Genomic DNA, 23,622 nt, shown 5'->3' with positions numbered 1-23,622 from the left:
CCTCACACAATCTCATCAAATTATATAGACTCTCATACGGAGCACACCATTATCATAAAATATCGTCCATTATTTAAGTTAATGTGCAAGAATCTATGATATCTTACGCAATTACTGCTGTACTCTGCTGCTTTTACTGCTGTGCTCCCTCATCCTATGTACACATTGGGTGTAAATAAAACATTATTATTATTATTATTATTATTATTATTATTATTATTATTATTATTATTATTATTATTATTATTATTATTATTATTATTATTATTATTATTATTATTATTATTATTATTATTATTATTATTATATGCGACTTGTACGTGATTTCATACGAGAATTCAGTGAGGCTGTGTGAGAAAATGGAGGTTATTGCCTCATACAATTTTTTCAGTGGGGTTGAAAATAAATTCCCCTTTTTCCCTCAGAAGCTTGCATTTCCCACGAAATGGGAAATTTCGCGCGATTCGGCAGCGCTGTATGTCGGTGAGGTCGAAATGTGGACGAAAAAAAGGAAGCCACTACGGTTCAAGTGTCCACGTGACCTTCCTTATTGATACTAACGCGTAGACTATGTAAAAAGGTAAGTATAAGGATAATTATAAGGATAAAGGATTATAAGGATAAGTATAAGGATAAGGATAAAGCTCAGCTACTTTGGTCATCTGATGAGAAGAGAGGAGTCGCTGGAGAAAGATTTGATGTTGGGAAAGGTTGAGGGTCGCCGGAGAAGGGGTAGGCAGCGAACGCGATGGTTAGATGGCATTCTCGAGGCATTGCAGATGAAGCTATGTGATGTTAAGAAGATAGTGAGAGACCGGAAAGCGTGGCGTGACATGGTCCATAGGGTCACGAAGAGTCGGACACGACTGAACGCCTGAACTGAACTGATAAGGATAATTAGTGGTGCCGGTAATAATAGTAGTGGCCAATAAGAAAAGTGAGAAAAAATAAAATAAAAACAGTTCGCAAGGCTAACAAAAGCACAAACAAAAAATAAAAATAAAGGAATAAAAAGTATAATTCATTGTAACATAAACACATTTAAGAAAGTAAAAGAAAGTGAAAATTACAGAAATGTAGCGGCAGCGCTAATGCTTTCATTCTCCTAGTGCAATTTCTCTAGTGAACTGTTATCTTTTTTTTTCTTTCATCGGATTCCCTCCTTACGGAATGGATTACACCACTATCGCAATTTCTGTATTCATGGGTCAACTATAAGCGGGCCCAAAAATATTGTAGCGCGCTACCACTAAACTTCTCAGTCACCGATTTCGCCGATCGTTGTCTGAAGCCTCCTTCACATTGAAAACTGAGCCTCGAATTGAAACCGACGTGAAAAATTTGGTTGGACACTTAAACTCCACCCTAAAGTGCATGGTGCGAAGGCATTATAATGGCTCAATCCCGTCTGCCAACTGTCCTCGCGGACCCTTCTTCGCGTGCACGCTACTCCCTCAGTTGCTAAATCCTTAGTTTGTTTTTCTCATATACCACACATGTTCTTTAGCACACAGTAGCATAGGAAAGGCTACCCGACATATAAATAGACCCAACCAAGCCGAACGAGCGTAACAGCGTGGCCTGTATGGGTAGCGTCAAGAATGCAAGTGTGCCGGAAGGGTCTCATCTTTTACATTAGAGCCCCGTGTGGCAACAGGTTTCTGCAAAATCGACCATGTCACGTGGTCGTGTGACATCAGAAAACCCTACGACCAATCATCGCACCCGGTCATGCCTGGAACCAGCTGCTATACGTACCACCTGTCTTAGGCAATTGAGCTTATGATTTTTCGCTCACTATACACCTTCGCCGGATTTGTCGCTTGGTTAGAGACGTGCTGGGGCACCTGACTGGCATTTGGCTTAGCCACGCTGGGGTGTCCATAATTTATTCCTCCTTGCAACCGGTAACTAATATTACAGCTACAACGCATAATAAAAAAATGATCACATATTATCAATTAAATTCATGCAGCATACATGCGTGAGCATTATTCCGCAACATGCTATACATGACTATGTTATCGCAAAGATGTAAAAAGAAATGATTAGTTAATAATGGTCCTCTGAGAACCATATGTTGTGGTGCTTCTATTTCCTTTTAGAAAACTGCTACAGATGAAGCGCTCTGTGCTTAGGTGCAGTTTCCTTAGGAAATAGCGCCTCCGACCCTCCTTCCAATCACTGCCAGGCCATTTCACCTGCCAACTACCTCCTGTCAGCCAGAAGCATGCGTGCTCGGAAGTTTTTGATGATTCGAGACTTCAAACGGCGGGAAGAGGTGGGGGGGGGGGGGGGGTGTCAGTTGAGCAGAGCAAAGGTCTTGGTGTGCGCGATTCCCATCTCATTTTTCCATATATGCAAAAAGATATTCGAGTTGGCAGTTGGTAGTTCCTTCCAACTAGGCCAATCCTGCTACAAATCAGAGCCCTTCCATGTCACCTGCGAAACAGGCATGCATTCTCGTTATTTTTCGCTCATAACTGCTCTACTAGAACTAATAAACTACAACTATTATAACGCCGCCGGGATTTCTGCTGCACAGGAACCTGAACGCTATATCGCTTTAAAATTGAACAGCGCGCGTTATCAGCGATGATCTGTAGATAGCCGACGTTAAAGGAAAATATGACGGTATACTGAGAGCCATGCAAAGACCGCATGTTGCACTATACCTTCAATGGCTATCTGCGTTTTTCGTCGCGTTCATCATTACACCACATCCTGCTCCGGAGTAATGACGGTCTCGCCGTTCCCTGTTACTAAGGTGCCACACTCGTCGCGTGGGGAAGTAAACAGGCTGCCGAGGTCGTGCCGAGCAGTCGTCGGGCGCCGCGACCTAGATTTGAAAGAAGAGAATGGTGCCGGATATGCATGTGGCGGAGGGATTTCACAGCATTTTTATTCGTTTTACTTTTAAATAACAGGAGGGGCATCGGCTAAGGCGAGCAGGGGGGACTGTTATTCCTGTAGCTAGGGCGAAGTGGGGCAACGGATGATGACGAGGCCCGGGGGAAACGCTTTTGATGAGGTGGGGGCAAGTCTGTGTGTGGAGGGGCAGAGGTGGGGTGGGGGGTAAGTAGGCCATTGTGGTTCCGCTGACTATCGGGGGGGGGGGGGGGGCATAGTTCGTTCAGGTGGATCTAGGGCAGCAGGGGGCAGGCTATCTCGGGAAGGATGTGCGTCCTTTTGCGGTGTCTGCGACGCGCCATTTCATCGAAGTTGTGGCGCTGCACATGACATTGAGGTATATCGAAAGTGGAAAAGGCTGATCAGGAAGGAATCTTTCTTTGGTAACAGGCAGTGCCCTACTTTTTGAAACTAGATCTGGGTGCCTTAGAATGCACAGCTACAAAAATAAAATAAATAAATTGACCAAGAAGATGCAGTGTCACCGTAAATCCGAAGAAACAATTAAACATCCTATACTCGAATGTGATGGTATCCACCCAGATGTCATGCAGGTTCATGCATCCAGTCATGAGGCCCTAGTCACCAGTGGTCGCGTGAATGAATCTGCGCGGTGTTAGCACAAGCGATTGGAAGATTGGTAGACGAAAAGTAGAAAAATTACATAAGGTTAGGAGGGTATAAAAAAACAGTAACCGAAATGACGAAGTATTTCACGAATTAATAACAAGATTCAAGATGCAAAGAAAAAAGAAAAAAAATCGAGCGTGGTGGCGACTGCCACCGCCTCGTTTCAAAGGGGACGCTATTATTTAACATCCTTTCATCCATCCAGGTGTACTTTTGAGTCAGTCGCAGCCACTTTATTACGTCTAATTTAATTAAATATCGCTACGTTTTACCTCTGTTGCTCTCGGTTGCTTTTTCCTTGGATAAATTAATAGTCGCGATTGTGACTGCACGGTTATTAACATTGGAGAGATTTAACTTGTCGGAGACGTACTGACATAGATGTATAGCGGTTTCCTGGAAACCAGCTGCGTTGGCTACATCCGCGCAATGGCGGAGGACGGGTGACGGGGGTGGGGTGGGGCAGAAGAACTCCGTTAAACCGGTATGCGGCGTCTAGATCAGTACGTCTCTGAAAAGCTAAATCCCTAATGAATAGAGTTGGTGTTGCGGCGCTGAGCTGACACAGAAGCGGTGCACAGAGATTTAGGGAATATATATATATAGGGAGGGGGTTGAAGCTCGAATGGGTCCGGTAGGTCATAAACTTGAAGTACGTGACACACGGTGAAAAAAACAACACTTTAATCCGACGTTTCGGCCGGGGTCCGGCCTTTGTCAAGGAATGTAGCATTCCTACATTCCTTGCTACATTCCTTGACACAGGCCGGACTCCGGCCGAAACGTCGGATTAAAGTGTTGTTTTTTTCACCGTGTGTCACCTACTTCAAGTTTATGACCTACCGGACCCATTCGAGCTTCAACCACCTCCCTATTTATATATATATATATATATATATATATATATATATATATATATATATATATATATAACCGTGTTGATAGGGTATACTGCTTTCTAATTGCAAGTATAGGGACCAATCTCCTCAGAAAGCGAGATTTTATAGCCAAGACAAGGCTGGAAAACGAAACATAGGTGTTGTTCTTTCTGGCCGATTTCTCAAGCAAAACGCACGCTTCGACGCCGATTTCTGCCGAGGATATTACGAGTTTAGTCGATAGGAAGCAGGGAAGATTTTTTTTTTTATTGAGGGGGGGGGGGGGGGGGAAGGGGGGATTATTTCTAATATTCTCAACGACAAATTCATTTTTCTTTTCTGTCGGACTGACCTCAAGTTAGACTGAACGAGCCATATACTCAATCTTGTACTGTGAGAAAAAGAATTGGAAGGAGATATTTTTTCTCTAATGTTCGCGGCGAAATTTTATCTAACGCCATCGCTGGCTACCTTGTCTTGACAGAATCAGCAAGAAGAACTATACACATTCCAACTGCACACGAGATTTGACACTTCAAGACGAGCTACTGAGCATTAAAATAAAGTATGTACCACGATATGACGTGTTATATAAAACAGCATTAACCTTCCGTTTTAAACGCAGCCCCATAGCTGTAACGCCACTCCAGTGTATAGAGCCCCTCTTTTTGAAGACCCCAGTGCCGTGAGCGAATTAGCTTTTACGTAACTTGCCTTTCTCTTATGTTTATTTTTTACGTTTTCTGCTCGTCGCGCGCTTTTAAGGTCTCTTTTACGAGCGAAGTCGGTTTTTACGGCTTGCGTTGGTTCTTTCGCCCTTTGTGCAGCATTGTACCGCACTGCGGCTCGGGCATTTTTGCGTTGACAAGATGAAGGAACGAACACAACGCACAAAACAACTTAGCCTAAACTCAGCACCACAACTGTGCGTATCTCAAGGCAACGCCTTGGTCCTTTAAAGAGAGCAGACCTATGCTCCCTATGAAATGGGGGCGCACTTCGATACGAGACCCTGCCAGAGCTATTCCAATACCCACCCCCCCACCCCTCCCCCCCCCCCACACACACGCACACACCTCCCCCGTCCACACGCACATGTACTCCCAATTCTATCAACTACGCCACCTCATCCCCCCCCCCCCCATCCCTCCTCCTCTTCCAGCTTAGTCAGGGAAGGCAGAAGCGGAACAGGCCAGAAACGGCGAAGAGGAAGGAGGGGTCCCGCAGATGACGTAGGAAGTAGGGTGCCCGAATGCTGAAGGATAGTAAAAAGTAAGCAGGAAGCACAGTCTGAACACAAGTCGGAAGAAGTGGCATGATAAAGCTTGTTCTGCCACGAGCTTTGACGTCTCCCGCATTTGCTCAAGAATGAATAAGCGGAGTGGTCCGGAGTTGCACCTCCCCGGGTTCTTTCAGGAGTCGCCGGTTTTCTGTCCCTTGCTTCCGAAGGTGCGCGCGCGCGTGTGTGAACGTATGCGTGGCGTGAAGAATGGTGTAGCAGGGATGATATTTCGCTCTTTCCTCCTTTCTTTCTCGAATAGAGGCAAGGTGTCGGAAGAGAGGGGAAGGCCGACGCAGGTAGCGAAGTCGGAACGTATGGCAGCCATTCATGGCACGACAGCCATGAAGATCGGCCGCAGGTGACGTAGATTTTGGGGCCGAAGAATGGCGGATATGTGCTGAGGTCGTGCGCGGGTCTCACGGGGTCATCGTGCTTCGAGGTGACCAGGGCCGACGTCCGGAGGTTCCACGACCTCTTCCACAACAGTGGATCTTTTTTTCTCTTAACTAGATTTTTGGTATTCAGGCTGCATAAGTGTGATTAGAAAAACCTCCGAATTTTTAAGTGAGACCAGTCTACACTGTTTCTTCTAACTTTCCCCCACACCACCTCGTCCTCTTTCCGCTATGCCTCATGGCAAACATCTCGAATAATAATTAAAAAAAAAATGGTTTCCTCTTTGGCTTCCAAGATGTTTTCTGAGCACAGGCAAATGTGATGGTATTTATACTCAATTAGTCTATATTGATGTTAAGACAGGAAAAGTGACGCTTATTCTTTCGAAGTGCTTGTGTACGAGAGAATACAACTTTTGGAGCCGAAAGATAGGTTAGCAGCACCCTGCTGTAGTTTTCATATTATTGGCCCAATTAATTCCAGTCCAGGCTTCGTCTTTTTAACTTCATATTTCGAGGAACACTGATTCATCAGCGTCAGTACTGTTCTAAACAAATCAGAAAGCCATTGTGGAAATCTGGAATTAGGTTTGAAATCGTATAATGATCTGGTACATACCGTGTAGCACAGTTAATTTCAGTGAATCGGGTGGTTTAATCGTTTGCCTTTGTAAACTAATGACGACGAGCGCATAAAAGAGAGGTGCTGTGGTTGAATCAACATAATCTCCCCATGAAATGGCAAATAAATAAATAATAATAACAATGACAGTATTAGTATTACCATGAAAAAAAAAAAGCAAGCGACGAAAATAAAGTGGTAGCTGTATATAGGTATACATGCATGTATAGGTCAAGAGCAGCAAGAATGAAGCAAAGCATGAACGGGGCATAGCCATTTGTTTACAAGGTTCTTACATGACATGAACACACCAACAACGATAATCAATGACGCCACATTACTGAGCTGTACAACAGGCCTTACGAGGAACAAAACAGAAAAGCACTAAGAGCGAATTGCTTTTAGAAGTGCGTATTTAAAAAAAAAAAGGCGGGGGTGGGGGGGAGGGGGGGGGGGGGCGGATACAACACCATGCTGGTTGGTATATGCGAAGTTGAAAAACGAGGGGCAGCAATGTGCAGACAGTAAAACAGCGGGACCAAAGTCCCGTGTTTTGTGCTGCGATTGGAACTAGCCGGGGTAATTGGTACATCTAACCAATTGCCCTACTAATTCCACTTTTGGAATGTTCAGACGTTTGCCCATGAGTTCAGGAAAGATATCACCTTGACAATTAGCCGTTATATTAAGTAAATCATTTCAAAATATTCATCAAGTATTTCTCAATAAGGCGAGAACCAAATGCAGTAATATAAAAACATAATATTTTCATTTTCTATATACATAAGCTAGGCCATAAATTTCCTTTATAGTATATTGTCTATAATTAAAGACAATCTCTTTGCTATCGTTGCCCTGTGGGAAGTGTCACGGTAAAAAATATGATGACCGAATTTTGCGATCGGTGGGATCAGTTAACACGCGGTTTGTGCCATCTACAGTCTTGTAATAGTAGCAGTACGTGCGATTAACAATGCACAACAGTTATGTAAATCCCAGTCCTGCGGGATATGAGCTTGCCTCTGCACCGAAGGCAACGTCGGGGCAATTTAAACTCGCGAGATAACAACATGACGTAAGTAAACTAACTGGTTCTGCGTGCTTCTGCATGTAGTGTTGTTTGGAGGTTCATGATGACGTCATTGCGCTGCCGAACGCAAAGCCCTAGAAGCGTTACTTGGCGCCATCAGATAAGGTACCGCAAGGTGTGGGCGATGACAGCGTAAATGAGAATTATCGCCGATGACCGAGCTTCTCCGCATTCCTTCGGTGCTGTAAGGAGAAGGTTGAGATTTAATCGTCATTTACGACATCAGTTTGAGTACTAGCGCATGAAAATAAAACACTTTGCATACATTAACTTCGGCCTATATAACTGAATCCTTGAATATCACGGGATTCTCAAAAAGTGATGCAGTATAGCCCTTTAATGTTCTCGTCACTGCATAGGCAGAGTTAAAAACGCATGTGCTGTCACAGTTCCGCCAGGTCAATGCTACAGAACCAAGACCCTTTTAAAGGGACACTAAAGACAGCCAAAGATGGTATGAAAATCTAATAAACTACATTTGGTGACACTGTCGCCGCATATCCGGCAGCAAAAAATCGAATAATTGCTGAGATATTGCGATAAGAAGTTGAGGTTTTTTCTTGTTCCCGCCGGTCAAATTCGAACTGTGGCCTCCAACTACGTAGTTGGAGTTGAGTGACGCACACTATGACGTAAGCGGAGACTCCGTGATAGCTAGCGAGCCGGCGCGGCCCGCGGCGTCGCATCCCTCAAGGGCAAACTTGGCAACAGCGTACTCGCAATGACGGCCTCAGGCGAAATAAATAAAACGATGAAGAGAGTAATTTACCGAGCGATGGGCCCATAAAGGAAGAAAAAAAAAAACAGAGCGCTTGTAATGCACAATACTTTACATGTTTCTCAAGCTTTTGCGCTCCTTCTTGCACTGTGTATAAACAAACCGAGCCCTCGGTCATCGCAACGCTTCCTGACATGTTTACATACAAATAAGACTTAGTTACCAGCAAAATAGTGTCCTCGCTGCTGCGCTTGTCAGTTTTGAAGCTTCGTCGCACTTTTTTCCTTCAAGGTTTGTGCTACAGCTCCGTGTTCAGCGAAAATTACGTCTACGGTAGCAGAACATGACCGAAGTGCCGGCGCCACTGCATTTGCCAGCGCTGTGAAATTCCACATGTTAAAATGGATCCAGTGCACAATATAGTGAGCATAGGCATCGAGAACATTAGCTGCAAGACGTGAGAGCAGGCAGCATGCGCCGATGATCAAGAAGTTGTAATTTTTAGACCGGCAGCAGAAACACTTTATTGTAAATGGGGCCATGACATAAAAACCAGAAATATTTTTAAGGTTCTAGTGGCGCGGCGTAGCCGAGTGGTTAGCGCCGAGCGTTCCGGAGCAAGCAGTAGCGAGTTCGAGTCATACCGCTTCTAGCGTTTTTTTTTTTTGTTTTTTTTTTATTCGTTATTTTTAGTTTTTACTTTTTACCCGAGGCCCTTTTTTTCGCCGGGCGACGAGCGCAATATATCGACGCTCTCCTTGGTATGAGCGGCAAGTATGCCCCTTTTGTTTACGACGCCTCACCTGCAAATAGCACGTTGAAGGTCTTGTTGACGCAGTATATGTTGGTCAGATGTGCCATGATTTAGTGAACAATTCAATGTTAATGCGTTTTTCCTTCGGTACTTAGCATATGTATGCTTTTCGTGGCGTACGTAGCTGCAGTCAAGCGGTCAGGTCGCAGTCGAAGCGGCAACGGCGGCGATTTGTTGGCGCAGAAGTGTGAACGAGGGAGTGTGTCGGCGGTAGCGGATTTCGCTCGCTCGTGCCTCCGAATGCTCAAATGGGAACCATCAAGGCGCATCTGCTGCTCCAAGCTCGTAATTCAGGCGCTGCAGGTTCAAACAAACTATCCGAGTGCGCACGAAATGCCTGAGCCGAAACATAACCAAAACTGAAGTGGGCGCCCTCCAAGTATATTTTTGTATTTCCCTTGCAACGTTTAAGTTGTCTTTTCGCCGTCGTTTACGCATGATAAAAGCGTGTTATCATGTTTGAGAAAAAACGTACTACCGCATTCAAACATGCAACGTAATTCGCATTTGTCAGCCTCCGGGATTCCTAGCGTGTCACGTGATTTGTAGTTGCGAGCCTCGGCCGTTTGGCTGTGGTGGCGATACCTGTATTTCTGTTATTCTTCTTGACTACCTTATAACAGCTCTGTTTTCAGTAAGAGTGGTCTTTTTGTAATCAGGAACTGGCATTTTATCGATGCAAACCCACTTCCTTTCTCTCTTTAGTGCCCCTTAAACCAATGCCAGGGTCTCTGTTCTGGCAGTCTTGAACCTATATAGGCAGCGCAAGAGAGTTCTCTCACAGCTTCCGCGTTTCCTGTCGATCACGTTCGATGTAACTTTCGCGATAACACAGGATGTGTCACGTGCGCCGCTATGAACCACGGTGGCACTAGTGAACGCTCTCAAGGCTCGGTTATAGGCAGCATTAATACCCAAGAAAGGAAGGTTGGACAACCGCCGATGCAGATCAGTTGGTAAGAGCACCGGACGCCATATTCGGAGGCCGTGGGTTCGGTTGCCACCATCGGCACGTTGTTTTTCTTTTTACTTTGTATTTAACTATCTTTATCATTAAATAATTACAGTACTAATATAGGTTGATCCCTTGCGCTTTCCTTTGCCTCGCCGTCTGTTGCCTTCTCTCCTTCGTGTATCATAATAAATATCAATCTCCCTCAATCCCGTTCAGTTATGCACACGCACACGCACGCACACGCACGCACGCATGCACGCACGCACGCACACACACACACACACACGCGCACGCACGCGCGCACACACACACACACACACACACACACGCACACACACACACACACACACACACACACACACACACACACACACACACACACACACACACACACACACACACACACACACACACACACACACACACACACACACACACACACACACACACGTGCGCTCGCGAGCGTTTCTTAAAAATTTGATATGGAGCATGTTTCTAACCTACAAGGCATAAAAAGCGTGGTCAGACTTGTACAGGCCTAAATATTATGGGTTTGTATTTTGGCTGCGTTATTTTCCAGGGCATTTATTTTAGTCCAGAGAAGCAGTTTTCCTAGAGTAACACCACTGGAATGCACAAGATCACATATTACTCTAATCAGAGAACAATGAAGGTTTGTGTCATCGGCAAAATCAATCTTGCTTATTATGTTATTTACGTAAACATTAAACAGCGCCTGAAGTAACATTTCGTACCGGACAATATCTACTAACTACAAAACACCTATGACGTTGGTTTCAATGCAAGTTAAGAAGTTTGCTGGACTTCAGGACATCAGAATGTTCTAATTTTTTTATACATGGCCAATTCTATCATACTTTCAAAAAATCGACTAGGATACATAGTGTCAATTCCATACCCTCGAACATTATTTACTAATTCTCTTTGCTTTAACACATGTTGCTTAGCAAACATGCTTTAAGTAAAATTAATACCAGCCAAAAGAAGACACGCACCAGGAACTAGGAAAAGGCAGGACAGAAGCTGGACTGTTAGCTGTTTATTTTAAAGACCAGGGCTCAAATAAATCTTCTATAGTTATAGGGTTACAGGCAGGACGAGAGAGAACATACTGCTGTGTCTCGTCTTTATCTGCTGCCTTATTCGTCGCGCTGTAGCTATAGAAGATAGTCACCAACCCGCCCAACAATTTGCTTTGTCGCTCAAATAAATAATCGCAAATCAGAAATAAGCGAAGCCTTTGTATACTTGACCCCTCATCTGTTATATAAACAGCTGCCGGTAGCTGCCTCTTTTCTGTCTTCTTCCCACTTTCGTGTGCGTGACCTTCCTTTGGATGGTATTATTTTTACTTAAACCAATGCACCAACTAGCCCAACAACGTTTTTTATCAGGAATCATACCTCGAGCAAACGTTCCATTCCTGTGAGGAAGTATTTTCTTCTGTACCACTAGTTCGCTACAGTGACCGTAGCATAACGGGGCCGCTGAGATTTAGTACAAATTGATGTCCTTGATTTTGCCCCCATGACGTCAACATGTGGCATACGTTGTTGTTGATGATGACGATGACCTCATATCAAAACTGCACCCATCCACCAAGGGGTAATGGTCAAGACACAGGATTGATGTCCTTGATTTTGCCGCCATGACGTCAACGTGCGGCGTACGTTGTTGTTGATGGCCTGATTTTAAAATTGCACCATCCACCAAAGGGTAGTGGTCAAGACACAGGCAGGGAATAGTACGAGACACGGAAGCGTGCGGCATATGGTTTTTGTTTGTTGTAACTTCGTCCTCTTATCTGATAAGCTTGAGACAACCAAACTGCCTAGTTGTTACTATTGACCTCTTTGCCAATGGGGCGCACCTATGTCTACCTCTGCGCCAAACTCATCCTCATGGTTCTCATCTGTATTTTTCTTTTTTTTTTTTTTTGTTCTTTTTGGCAGTGACCTACGGTGCTGCCCTTGTGGCTTTTCATCCGATGTCCAAACCACGCTTGCAGCGCGCTGTTACAGCGTCAGGGTCTGTCGCGTGTGGCATTTAAGCACTCGACGACAGGAACCCGGGGTGCCCGACGAGGCCACTCCTGTGGTTTGGAAACACACCCGTCCATAAATACGGCGGGTGGGACACCACCACGGGACTCGCGCTGCCTCGAAGGGAGGCCGGGAACCCACAGCGATAAAAACGTCGCGGTCTTTGTTGTTCGGCCTTTTCCTGCGCTGCTGCTTTTGCCCTCGACGTCGGAGTGGATGGAGGTCTCGGCCTCCTCTCCCGTTGAACTTTACAACGTCGGCGATTCAGCTTTTTTCTGCGCAGACGCGAGCAGATGGTCGAGCGAGTGAGGCGCGCGCTGGTGAACTCCAGGGGTCAGTTGGAGACTCGACGAAGAGCGAGTGGTGCGTGTGCGCGCATGTAGCGTGAGTGTGGGTGTGTATTTCGCTTTTTCAGCGGGAACACTACGAAGTCTCTTAGTTCCTGACGAGAACATGAAACCGGCTCTTATTTACACCCAACTGAGCGCAATGACATCTATAAGGATTCCACAGATGAAAGACCGCCCACATGCAATGACGCGAACCGCACGTATCAAAGCGAAGGGTCCGCAAGAGAGAGAGAGGGAGAAGAACGCTGCAATGACTAACAGAAGCGAGGGCACTCATTCTGATGCTGTAGCTTAGGCACACATTAAGAAAGCTTCAGAAGACAGTGACCTTGTGGGCATAGGGGTTTAAACGAGGGGCAGTGCGCGCGAGCATAGCTCGAACAGCGTTCGAGTGTATATATAGGGGCTCGCTATTTTGCACTGCAAATAGGGGCCCCCAAATTGTGTGTCTTTCTTTTTTCTTTTTTTTTTAAATATATCGGTATTGCTTCACAGCTCGGCTAATTTCATATATCACTGACGAACGCGAGCGGTTCTTCAATGAGCAAAATGTTGACAGACGGTATAATGTGCCTGGAGTAAGACGATATCCAGCGAAATATGGCGTGATTCAATACACTAGACAGTCACTTGTAGCGCGGTGGTAAGTATTGATTCCTTTGATCGGATCATGTAGCTTCGGTAAGTCCTGTGTCGCGCGAAGTATTTTTGTCAAGAATTAAGGATAAATTAGCGTGTTAGAGCGGATTAGTTGTCCAGCTGGGTAGTTGCATTTATATGCGCACTAGCCTACATGTCTGGATGAGGTCGTGGTTCCGGAGCAAAAGTCTATCCACGCTTGCTATAAAATGGAAGTTAACCCTGTGGGCGCGGTAGGGTCTGGCATTGAACTCCTCTAGCTATTACAAAAAGGGTTGTAACTTAATTTCTATATTGAAGTTTCCAATCAGTGTGAAGGTGCAGGAATGATACGTGCGTGCTGGGGAACAACATGATTTTGGCTGTCGTGGCAGTTTGTGCGAAGAGTTGACAACTGAAATGGCGGAGGAGGAGGAGGAGGAGGAGGAAAGGAATAAACAAGTTTATGTCGACGAGCTAGAAAACGGCGGTGTGATCTATGCAGGTAGATCATACAGCACGGCGCGCACCTCATGCATCCGAGAGAGCTCAGTTAATATGTGATTAACTCACTATATAAATAATTACTGAATTAGCGGCGTTAAAACGTAGGAACATATATTGTTAACTTGAAGACAGACAAATTTAAAGACGCGTTCAGATTTTGTACTGTCTGAATGGGTATCGCGGTTTGAAATATTAGGCGTCAAAAACAGTGTATTGAAATCACGTGAGATTGTCTTTCCCTTGCTGCGCAATTATATGATGACTTGCTGCGGGTGGTGTTGTACCCGAAACCCCGTTAAATTCATCCACGGCATAAGAACATACACACAATCATATCACCTGCGTAAAAAAGTAGAGCAATTCATTTCTGTGAATCGGAAATGCGTTAAAGCCAACTCAACAGGTCTTTAAAATCGTGTTTTTGACTTTCAATACACGTTACAATGCCAATTTAGAGAAATTTCTGGGAACGGTTACGATGTAAACTGCTTACATTTCCGTAATATAATCTTGAACCTTAAACGTAAGATAAAAATGCTGACTAGTTAAATTCAGTCAATTAATTGCTTAATGTAACTGAAAACTGTCACGTGTACAATGTAAGCATTTCCTTATATACAACAGCCTAACACGGTCAGAACCGACGTGCCTATCAGTGTTTATAAAGCAAAAACCTACATCGATGAAAAACAATCTCCTAGCAATATTTTCGTTGAGCGAAAGATACTGTGACGTTGCATTTATTCGTCCATTAAATTGGCGAATTAATGTCTCATAACCAATGTTTTCTGCGCGAGACTTACATAATTACCTTCGAAACCTCAACGCTCTGTAACTCCGTCACTGACATCACCCGCTCTACCTCATCTGCTTTCCTTGGGGGCTGACGGACCTGCGGCATCGAGACCACCGCTAAAAGCGTCATACATAGCACACAAGTTCGCCTGTCGGACCTGCGGCATCGAGACCACCGCTAAAAGCGTCATACATAGCACACAAGTTCGCCTGGAGAGGCGCTTATACAGTCGGCTTGCTTTACCGTATCCGTGCGTGTTTTTCTCCGTAGCCCTCCTCCAAAGACAGCGCTTGTCTTTCTTCGAACGCAACAGCGCCTCATCTGACGAGAATTATATAAAAAAAAAAATATTAAAAATCAAATGGGCGGCACTCCGAAAACGCCACTGACGCCTGGCTGTTTTCAAGTTTCCCTTCAATGACTGTCGCTTTCGCCGCTTGGTCCTGATATTTCTTTCACTTCTTTTCCGTCCCTCTATCTCTTACTCCGCATCGTTAAAAACCATCTCTTGCCCATATGGCGTGCAGCCACAGACTGCGGGCTTCAGTGGCTGTCTTAGTTTAAGAGGCGGTGGCACAGGAAGCGGGAGCAGCAGCGCCATAATGCAGGACCGCCATGTTTTTCTCGGAAAAGACACGTACACTTCAGTCTTTCGTTCTTATTTTCTGTACTTTACGGAGGGCTGAGTGGGGAGATACGGGTCGCTTAGAAGGCCGGAAAGAGGCGCGTCAACTCCGTCGCCCGCAACCCTGGTGTCGGCTCTGGAGGTCTTCAGAAGCAAGGGCAGCGCCGTGCTCTGTCAGGCTGTCCGTGCAGTGGGTTCTAGTACCGTGGGTACCACGCAAGGACGTGTCTCGGAGCAGGCGCTTCGTCACAGACTTTGCACGGAGCGTGTCGATCTTCGGCTGCCTGCTCGCAGACGCCATCTTCCATCGCCAGACGGCGCCACTGAATTTACGAGACAGTCGACGACACTGTCTTTTGGTGCCGGCCGCCATGTGTTCCTCTTGAGACGAACAGCGGCTTTCAGTGGCGGCGGAACAATATTTCGTGGCGTTTGCTGGCAAAGGAGCATAATTTTACGATGTCGATGTCTGTAGCGCATCACTTTGACAACAGAGAGGTCACCATGTCCACTTTGTTGCAGCTTTCTCGGGCGAAGCTACTAAAGTTGTTTTTGAGTTGAACAGCTTGCATTTCTTTCCGGAGTTTGAAATTTCGAACTGTATTGAAGGGAATTGAAGTCAAACAATGACTGAGTAGTGGGCACTGGTAAGACACATCCTAACAAGTGACTTCGTATGCTGTCTAGTAGCGCTTTAAAGCTTCGACCGTTAAGAGAACACGGCTTGATTCAGGATATAAAGATCGACACGAGCACTTCAAGTGTTAGAGTACAATGTACTTATAGTCGTTGCAAGAAATGAAGGAAAACCAATATATTCCTATTTTCAGCGTACGAAAATCGCCCCCGAAGATAGGTTATGCAAACAAATGTTTGCAGGTATCTTGAACTGACTCTGTGTCGACTATTTGTCTCAGCCCATAGGAGACCGCAAACATAGTAACGGCTATGTTTTTACTGCACTGCAAGGCGCCTTCCGTGTTACTTCTACAGCCCTCAGCTTAAACGATTGGCTCTATTGTCCTCCTTTTTTATTGTTATCCTTTCATAGCTAATGACTTTGAGACTCCCCTGGAACAACACCGGGTGGGATGCTGCGTGGCTTCCAACTATGCGACAAAAACGAGCTGGCGTGCCTCCTAGCGCGCTGTCACGTGGACGTGTTGTGTCTCACGGTGCAAGAATGCGGCCCTCTTGTGTGTTTTTCTGGCGAGTTGTTTTCTCATACTCCTGTCCCGTGTCTACTCTTTTTGTTTGGTTTCTTTTTCTCGTCATGCATATGTGCTTCAGTAGTACGCTCACTTGTTGGCGCCCCAAGCCTAGCAGTTATGTTTGTTCTGCCAATTCATTATATGTATTTTTTTTTTCAGCGGTCGACGACTGCAGTTATCCCCCAATGTCGTAGGGAGCAGGAGGGGGTTTAAAAATAGTAACGAGGAGGTTGAGGGGGAGCAGAATGAGAAGGCTGGCAGAGAGTGAGGTAGGAGTGTTTGGATGAGCATCTGGGTAGTTGGCAAGGCCTGGAGCCTAGATGCAGGGGTTTGCGGAGGTGGAGGAGGAGAGGAAGAAGGGGGAGGGGGGGGGGGAGGTGTCTAACTGCAAACTCTACTACTACTACAGGATTTTTAAAGAGGAACGCGTCGAGGTCGTGACACGACCCGGGACCGAAGTGTAGAAAGGGACCCGCTCCTCCCTCTCCCTTTGTTCGTCTTTTCGCTTTCGCATCTTTTTTCTTTGTTATATTACTTAAAATTTCTTCGGTATCTCCCATCTCCAGATTTTCCGTGCTCCGCTTCGTTGAGCCCCTCCCTGCCTACGCCGAGCTCCGAGCCCTCACCCGCCTCTAGTGTAGTGTGCTCGCAAGAACGACGGCACGTCAGCCCACCATCCCAGCCGAACAACCGCCTGTTCCGGGGAAAGAGAGAAGGACGGAAGCAGGCAATGAGTAGAGGATATAAAGCGCGATCTTTGTGCGGGCAAGGTTTGAGGCATGGCTCTCCTCTTCCGCTTTTTTCAATGTTCTTTGTTTTCCCTTCTCTCTTCGTCTTTCGAATTCTCTATATGTTACCTTTTCTTAATTTTTGCTACTACCAGGCGGGCCCTCGCCGCTTCCCAGCTGTTCCCTCTGCGTGACTCGCATGTTTTGCCCTAACAGGTTCATTTCCGGGTGGCCCTCCTTCCAGTTTCTGTTTTGGTATTCCCTTGTTTTTCCTTTTTTGTTTGTGTGGAAACAGGGGATACACTTAAAGCCTTCTTTTGACTGGTCATTTCTGTGTGTTCTTAATGTGTCTCCATCGTTTGGGCTGACATTGCATACATCTATGCTGTCTGCTCTGTATGACAACGTGTGCTGAGCTGAAAGGTGCAGTCCGCATCATACGGAAGTCGGCATGTTTCGACAGCTGCTACTGGTAGAGTGATGTATGCTGGTGACACGATAAACACACCGACCTAGAAAAATTATATGCAGAGAGGAACACTTTCCCGTCAGTTAAATTTATTTGGTAGTATAGAGGAACAAGACGATTCTTCTTGCTTAAATATAAGCAAAGGTTAGACAACCTCCTCCCCCCCTCCCCCCCCCGCTATGATTTAAACGCAAGAGAGAAAGTTTAACGGGGGAACCATGCTGAACACCAAGAGTCGACCATTGGCCTGCCCCCTACAAGAGTGGCCCATACCTCAAGCCCTGGCTGAAGCTCGTGTAGTGATCACCGAACCAACCAAGCTTCTTTCGCTAATCTTCCTGCTCATTTCCAAAATTACGGACTCGGCCCAACCTTCGCCTTAAATAAATTCGCAGCAGATCTCATCTTTCTGTTATAGTCTGTTACCCCTTTTTTTTTTCTTTTTTCTTTTTTTGCATCGGTATACTTGTAAGGAAAAAGAATCATCCTTTGAGGTTTTTGCGAGCAACCAGACTTGCACTGTTAGGTTGTTTTATTGTTTAATACAGCTGCATTCATTTTTTGCTATAACTGCATTGACGTCGGCAATGGCAGTGATGTTTAGCCAGCGTTGCAGTATTTTTTATTTATTACTTTTTTACTTAGCCACTCTTTCCAGAAGATATATTATTGGCATCAAACGCAACGCGAAAAGCCCAGTTCAAACTCGAACATAAGAAGAAAGATCGGGCATGCGTCATCTGCACGGGTTTAACAACCCAGAGCTGCTCTAGCTGTGAGGGGTACGTGTTGCAGTGGGTCGCTCCCGGTTAATGTCGACCGCCTGGGAGTAATTAATTATACGTGCACTCGCATCACGAAGCTCAATGCCGTATTTTCACCTCTGCCTAAAGGCGCGACAGCTAGGATTCAATCCCACGATTCAGAGCCGGGTTAGCATGTAAAGATTTCATTTGAGGGAGATGATATATTTCAGTGGTTATTTATTATTGCGAAGGTGCGATCAGTTCAGTTCAGGCGTTCAGTCGTGTCCGACTTTTCGTGACCCTATGGACCATGTCACGCCACGCTTTCCGGTCTCTCACTATCTTCTTAACATCACATAGCTTCATCTGCAATGCCTCGAGAATGCCATCTAACCATCGCGTTCGCTGCCTACCCCTTCTCCGGCGACCCTCAACCTTTCCCAACATCAAATCTTTCTCCAGCGACTCCTCTCTTCTCATCAGAGGACCAAAGTAGCTGAGCTTTAACTTTAGAATTTGACCCTCCAATGAGCAGTCAGGGTTTATGGTCGACAATATCGACTGATTTGATCTTCTGGCAGTCCAAGGAACTCTTAAGAGTCTTCGCCAGCACCACAATTCAAACGCGTCAATTCTTCGGCGGTCAGCCTTTTTCACAGTCCAACTCTCGCATCCATACATCACAACTGGAAAGACCATAGCACGGGTTATACGGATCTTGGTTGGCAGACTAATGTCTCTGCTCTTTACTAGGCGGTCAAGGCTAACCATTGCTCTCTTTCCCAGAAGCAGGCGTCTCCTAATTTCATGGCTGCAGTCTCCTTCCGAGGTAATCTTGGCGCCCAAGAACAGAAAATCTGTCACAGCTTCCACTTCTTGTCCATTGATGCTCCAGGACTTGATAGGGCAAGACGCCATGATCTTCGTCTTTTTAATGTTCAGTTTAAGCCCAAACTTCTCACTCTCTTCTTGTACGCGCATCAGAAGTCTCTTGAGTTCCACTTCACTTTCTGCCATTAAAGTGGTATCATCCGCATATCTAAGGTTGTTGATACGTTTTCCAGCAATCTTCACTCCAGCTGAAGACTCGTCCAGACCGGCCTTCCTCATGATGCACTCTGCATATAGGTTAAATAGGCAGGGCGACAGTATGCAGCCTTGCCTCACCCCTTTCTCAATCGGAAACCAATCAGTAAGACCATGCCCAGTTCTGACTGTGGCCTCTCGCCCTTCATACAGGTTCCTGAGGTGCGATATGACCGTGCTATTAGCAGCTCACTATGCGTCCCAATTGTTGTTCAGTTGTTTTCATTTTATTTTAAGGCGTGGTTCTAGTTGCACCTTAGAAGTTTATTTGTCCACAAGAGCTCCGTCGTAAAGGCGTTCGCCTACACCACGGTGGAAGAATGGCCTACACACAAGGCTAAACCGCGACGCCTAGGTTCGATTCCGGCAACAGGGGCCGCGTTTCGGGGGAGGGGAAAGGAAGGGGGCCCAAACACTGTGCGATAACAATGCGCGTTTAAGAACCCCCGCTGGTCGAAGTTAACCGGACCCCTCCCGGAGCCCTCCACTATAGCGTCCCTTACAGCTTCAGTCGCTTTGGGACGCTAATTCCTTACGAATCAAACATCAACCGCAAAGTTTGTTTCTTTTAGGAAGCAGCAACACAGTCTCTGGCAAAGATTGTGAACTTCATGATCCCAACAGACAGGCGTCCGCGCAGTCTGCGCGGGACCTCGTATTGGTACCTTGCAAAAGAACAACGAGCGGGCATCAAGGCATCACATCGTAAGAGGCCTACGGCATCGAGCGAGCGGCGTCACGCGGTTATCACGCTTTCGATCGGACACCTACCGCTGGGTCCGCGACGATAACGAGAAGACTGGTCAACGGCAGCACTCCTCCTTTCTCACGAATGACACTGGCGCTTGCTAGACCAGTGCATACCAGTGCCTGCTTTCCGGAATCCGAGTTATGAATGTCATCGCCACTGGCAGCAACGCTGACGGGCATACTTGGAGCCTAATCGTGACGGCCCAACTTTCCATAACCGGCAAACTGCTGCCTGCAGAAGCAGCAAGACGGGAGTGGGATTGGGCTGTCCACTGTTATCGCCTCGCTATAATCGCATTCTGTTTTTTTCTTTTTTTCTGGAGACAGTGTCACCTAATACGGACGCCGTGCAGCAGTATCGGGGGTCGTATAATATATTAGCGAGCCCGTTCCCGAAGGTGCAGCGCTGTGCTGCAGACATGGTTTGGAAGGAAGACGTTCACTTTGATCAGCAGCTGTACAACCACGCCTGCTTCGGGGTGGGTCATGCATGGACTTGGTGGTCCGCACAAGATGCCTAAGGAACTGTCGTCCTGTTTCGCAAGAACCGACAGATTGATTTAGTGTTGTGTGTGTGGTGCTGTGCTGCAGACATGATCTGGAAAGAAGACGTCCACTTTGATCAGCAGCTGTACAACCACGCGTGCTTCGGGGTGGGTCATGTGTGGACTTGGTGGTCCGCACTAGGTGCCCTAAGGAACTGTCGTCCTGTTTCGCAAGAACCGACAGACCCGACAGATTGATTCAGTGTTGTGTGTGTGGCCTTCAGCACATCGTTTCCTCAGCTGCAGCAAAGGTTAGTGGAAATAATATCCAACCTCTCATCCGCTCAATGCTCCCATGAGTACCGCGTCGATAACATATGTCTGTATCCCATTTGCCATCGGGTGGCCTTCTCAATGTCTTGCGTTCATTGACGTCATTTGTACTGTGCAATGCCGAAATTTTAGAAAGGCATCCCTTAGCAGAGCAGCTGAGGTGAAGCTGTGTAATATTTAGGTTTACCCAAGGAAAGAAAAATAACATTTTGAAGTTCCACACTGTCGCTGCGTTTAATTAAATCCCTCTCTTGAAAGCCGGTAGCCGTTTTGAATTTTATTCGAATTCCGCAGTTACACAGTGTAATTCACCCTGCCTGCTTAAACGAAATCATCGGCACTTTAGTAAAGCGACAGCGTAAGTGGGATCCTGGTCCACAATAAGACTAGTAATAATCGTTCCAATAGTATAGGGAACCTGCACTGCATTGGTAGCGCTGCAATCGTCCCGCAGCGTGACTCAAAAATGCTGCTGTTAGCCGCTTGGTTCGCGATAAACGACCGGGCATGTTCAGCACCATTATAGATACGCGTGTGACAGATAACGTCCTTACGCAGGCGCTCTGGATGTAGCCCAGTTATCTGACACACGCCACGCGAAGCTTCGACAGAGCGCGCGATACGATTCCTGTCAGCTCATGCAGGTGGCGTAAAAACGCCCTGAAAAGCCGCCTCAGAAGTATTTGCTCTTCTTGCTAGGATATGTGTTAAGGCGCGGCGATCGACACAGCATTTCTTGCAGGTTGCCTATACTGAAGTCTTTAAGCTCTCCGCTCTCGGATCTCTGCACACTTAATCTAGAGTAAGATCAGGAATAATTACGAGGTACTTTAACAACTAAAGGCGAAAGCCTGAGTGCCGCATCCTGCTACTCAACAGGCACTGACTTGTAATTATATACCTAATCAATTGTAAAGAAGATGAAGAAGAACCAACGCTGCGGCATCGCCATCACTATCGCTGGTCTCCGGCGCCCATCTCTCTCGCGCTGAAGCTGTGCCCTGCGGCTGGTATTCCGATCCTGCTGTGCCCGAATTACTGCCAGCGCTAGACGTTCCAACCAACCATTAAATCCACATTTCACTTGGTGGAGGTCAATCTGAGGTTCCCTGTACCCATCTCGCCCTGGAACTTCGCAGCAGAACATTGACTACCCCAATGACGGAGCCGACTTCATTGCACCTGCCTCCGCCCGTCACCTGCACAGGTGCGCTTCAACGGGACCCGGCTACCTTCAGTGGAAGCAGCGATGACGACGTCGACGATTGGCTGACCACTTACGAACGGGTCAGCCGTCACAATAACTGGGACGACAATCGTAAGCTCAATAATGTCATCTTTTACTTGAGCGACGTCGCTAATCTGTGGTTTCGAAACCACGAGTCGGACTTTGCCACCTGGGCGAATTTCAAGACGAAATTTTCTGATGTCTTTGACCGCCCCGCCGTCCGAAAACTCCGCGCGGAACAGCGTCTTCGGTCGCGACTGCAGCTGCCTGGTGAAACGTTCACCAGTTACATTGAGGACATTGTTGATATGTGTCGTCGCGTTGACCCGACCATGACCAAGGCCGTTAAAATACGTCATGTCCGCGCAGGAATTGATGACGGCGCTTTCCACATGCTCATCGCGAAAGGCCCCACTACGGTCAAGGAAATCTATGACCTCTGTCAAAGCTACGACAAGCTCCGGAAGGAGCGTGTTTTGATTCGCCAGCCTCATACATCAGTTGCTAGACTAGCCGCGAAGAGGGAGTCATCTAGCCTCTCTGAAGACATCAAGGCTTTTGTACGCCAGGAAGTCGCGCGACAACTGTCCCTGCAGCCATATGTTAAGGAGACGTCAACAACTGACCTAGTTCCGGAGCTTCGCCATGCAATCCAGCAGCATGTATCTGAAGTCCTCCCTAATCCTGTTCCTCAATCAGCTCCGGTCGCACCTTCAATGCCGTTCTCCACGCCCACAGTTTCATCGTCCGGCGTTGCGCCACTGAGCTACGTACGCTCCAGCATTCGCGCCGGCTCCTCCTCAAGTATTGCGTCGCACGTATGCCGAAGTCACTTCAAGTCCACCGCCGGAGACCAGCGATGGTGATGGCGATGCCGCAGCGTTGTTTCTTCATCTTCTTTACAAATTAATTCAGTTAAGCGGTTAATTAACTATATAGTAAATGGATAGGCAAATAAATAATTACTTAGGAATCATTTAATCATTAATTAGCTAACAATTGATTAATTATTAGTCATCAACTAGTAATTATTAATTTATTCATTATTTAGTAATTGATCATTGATTATCAAATGGCCATATAAGGCACGCATTCGCGCATACTGTGGTGGTGCTCTGTGATTGGTCGAGACCTCTATGGTCTCGACCTCGGCCAATCAGAACGCCGCTAAAGCGGGACACATTTTCTCCACGACAGCATGAGTCTTTAAATGCTTTCGCCTCACTACTTGACTCAGTTTGCAGAAACTAATACTTGTGGCTACATAGTGTATTGCTAAGGGCTAACGAAATTCAAGCCGACTCTCCTTTGGCGGAGTCATGCGTGTGTCCGC

At 46.4% G+C, this 23,622-nt stretch overlaps 1 long non-coding RNA gene across 1 annotated transcript in view; it reads left to right on the top strand.

The window, feature by feature from the left end:
* Positions 1–20,587: 20,587 nt before the first annotated feature.
* The window catches only part of LOC146179297 (uncharacterized), a 625,697-nt gene continuing 622,662 nt past the window's right edge, over positions 20,588–23,622 (top strand). The window contains exon 1 of the long non-coding RNA XR_014700917.1: positions 20,588–21,039. This is a non-coding gene — a long non-coding RNA (uncharacterized LOC146179297). The remainder of the gene's footprint in view (positions 21,040–23,622) is intronic.

This window comes from Amblyomma maculatum, chromosome 9 (assembly GCF_055883805.1).
Source record: "Amblyomma maculatum isolate TAMU_Amacu chromosome 9, ASM5588380v1, whole genome shotgun sequence".
In the NCBI taxonomy this organism is placed as follows: domain Eukaryota; kingdom Metazoa; phylum Arthropoda; class Arachnida; order Ixodida; family Ixodidae; genus Amblyomma; species Amblyomma maculatum.
Note: the sequence above shows the minus strand (reverse complement) of the source record. Positions and strands in the feature narration are given on the sequence as shown.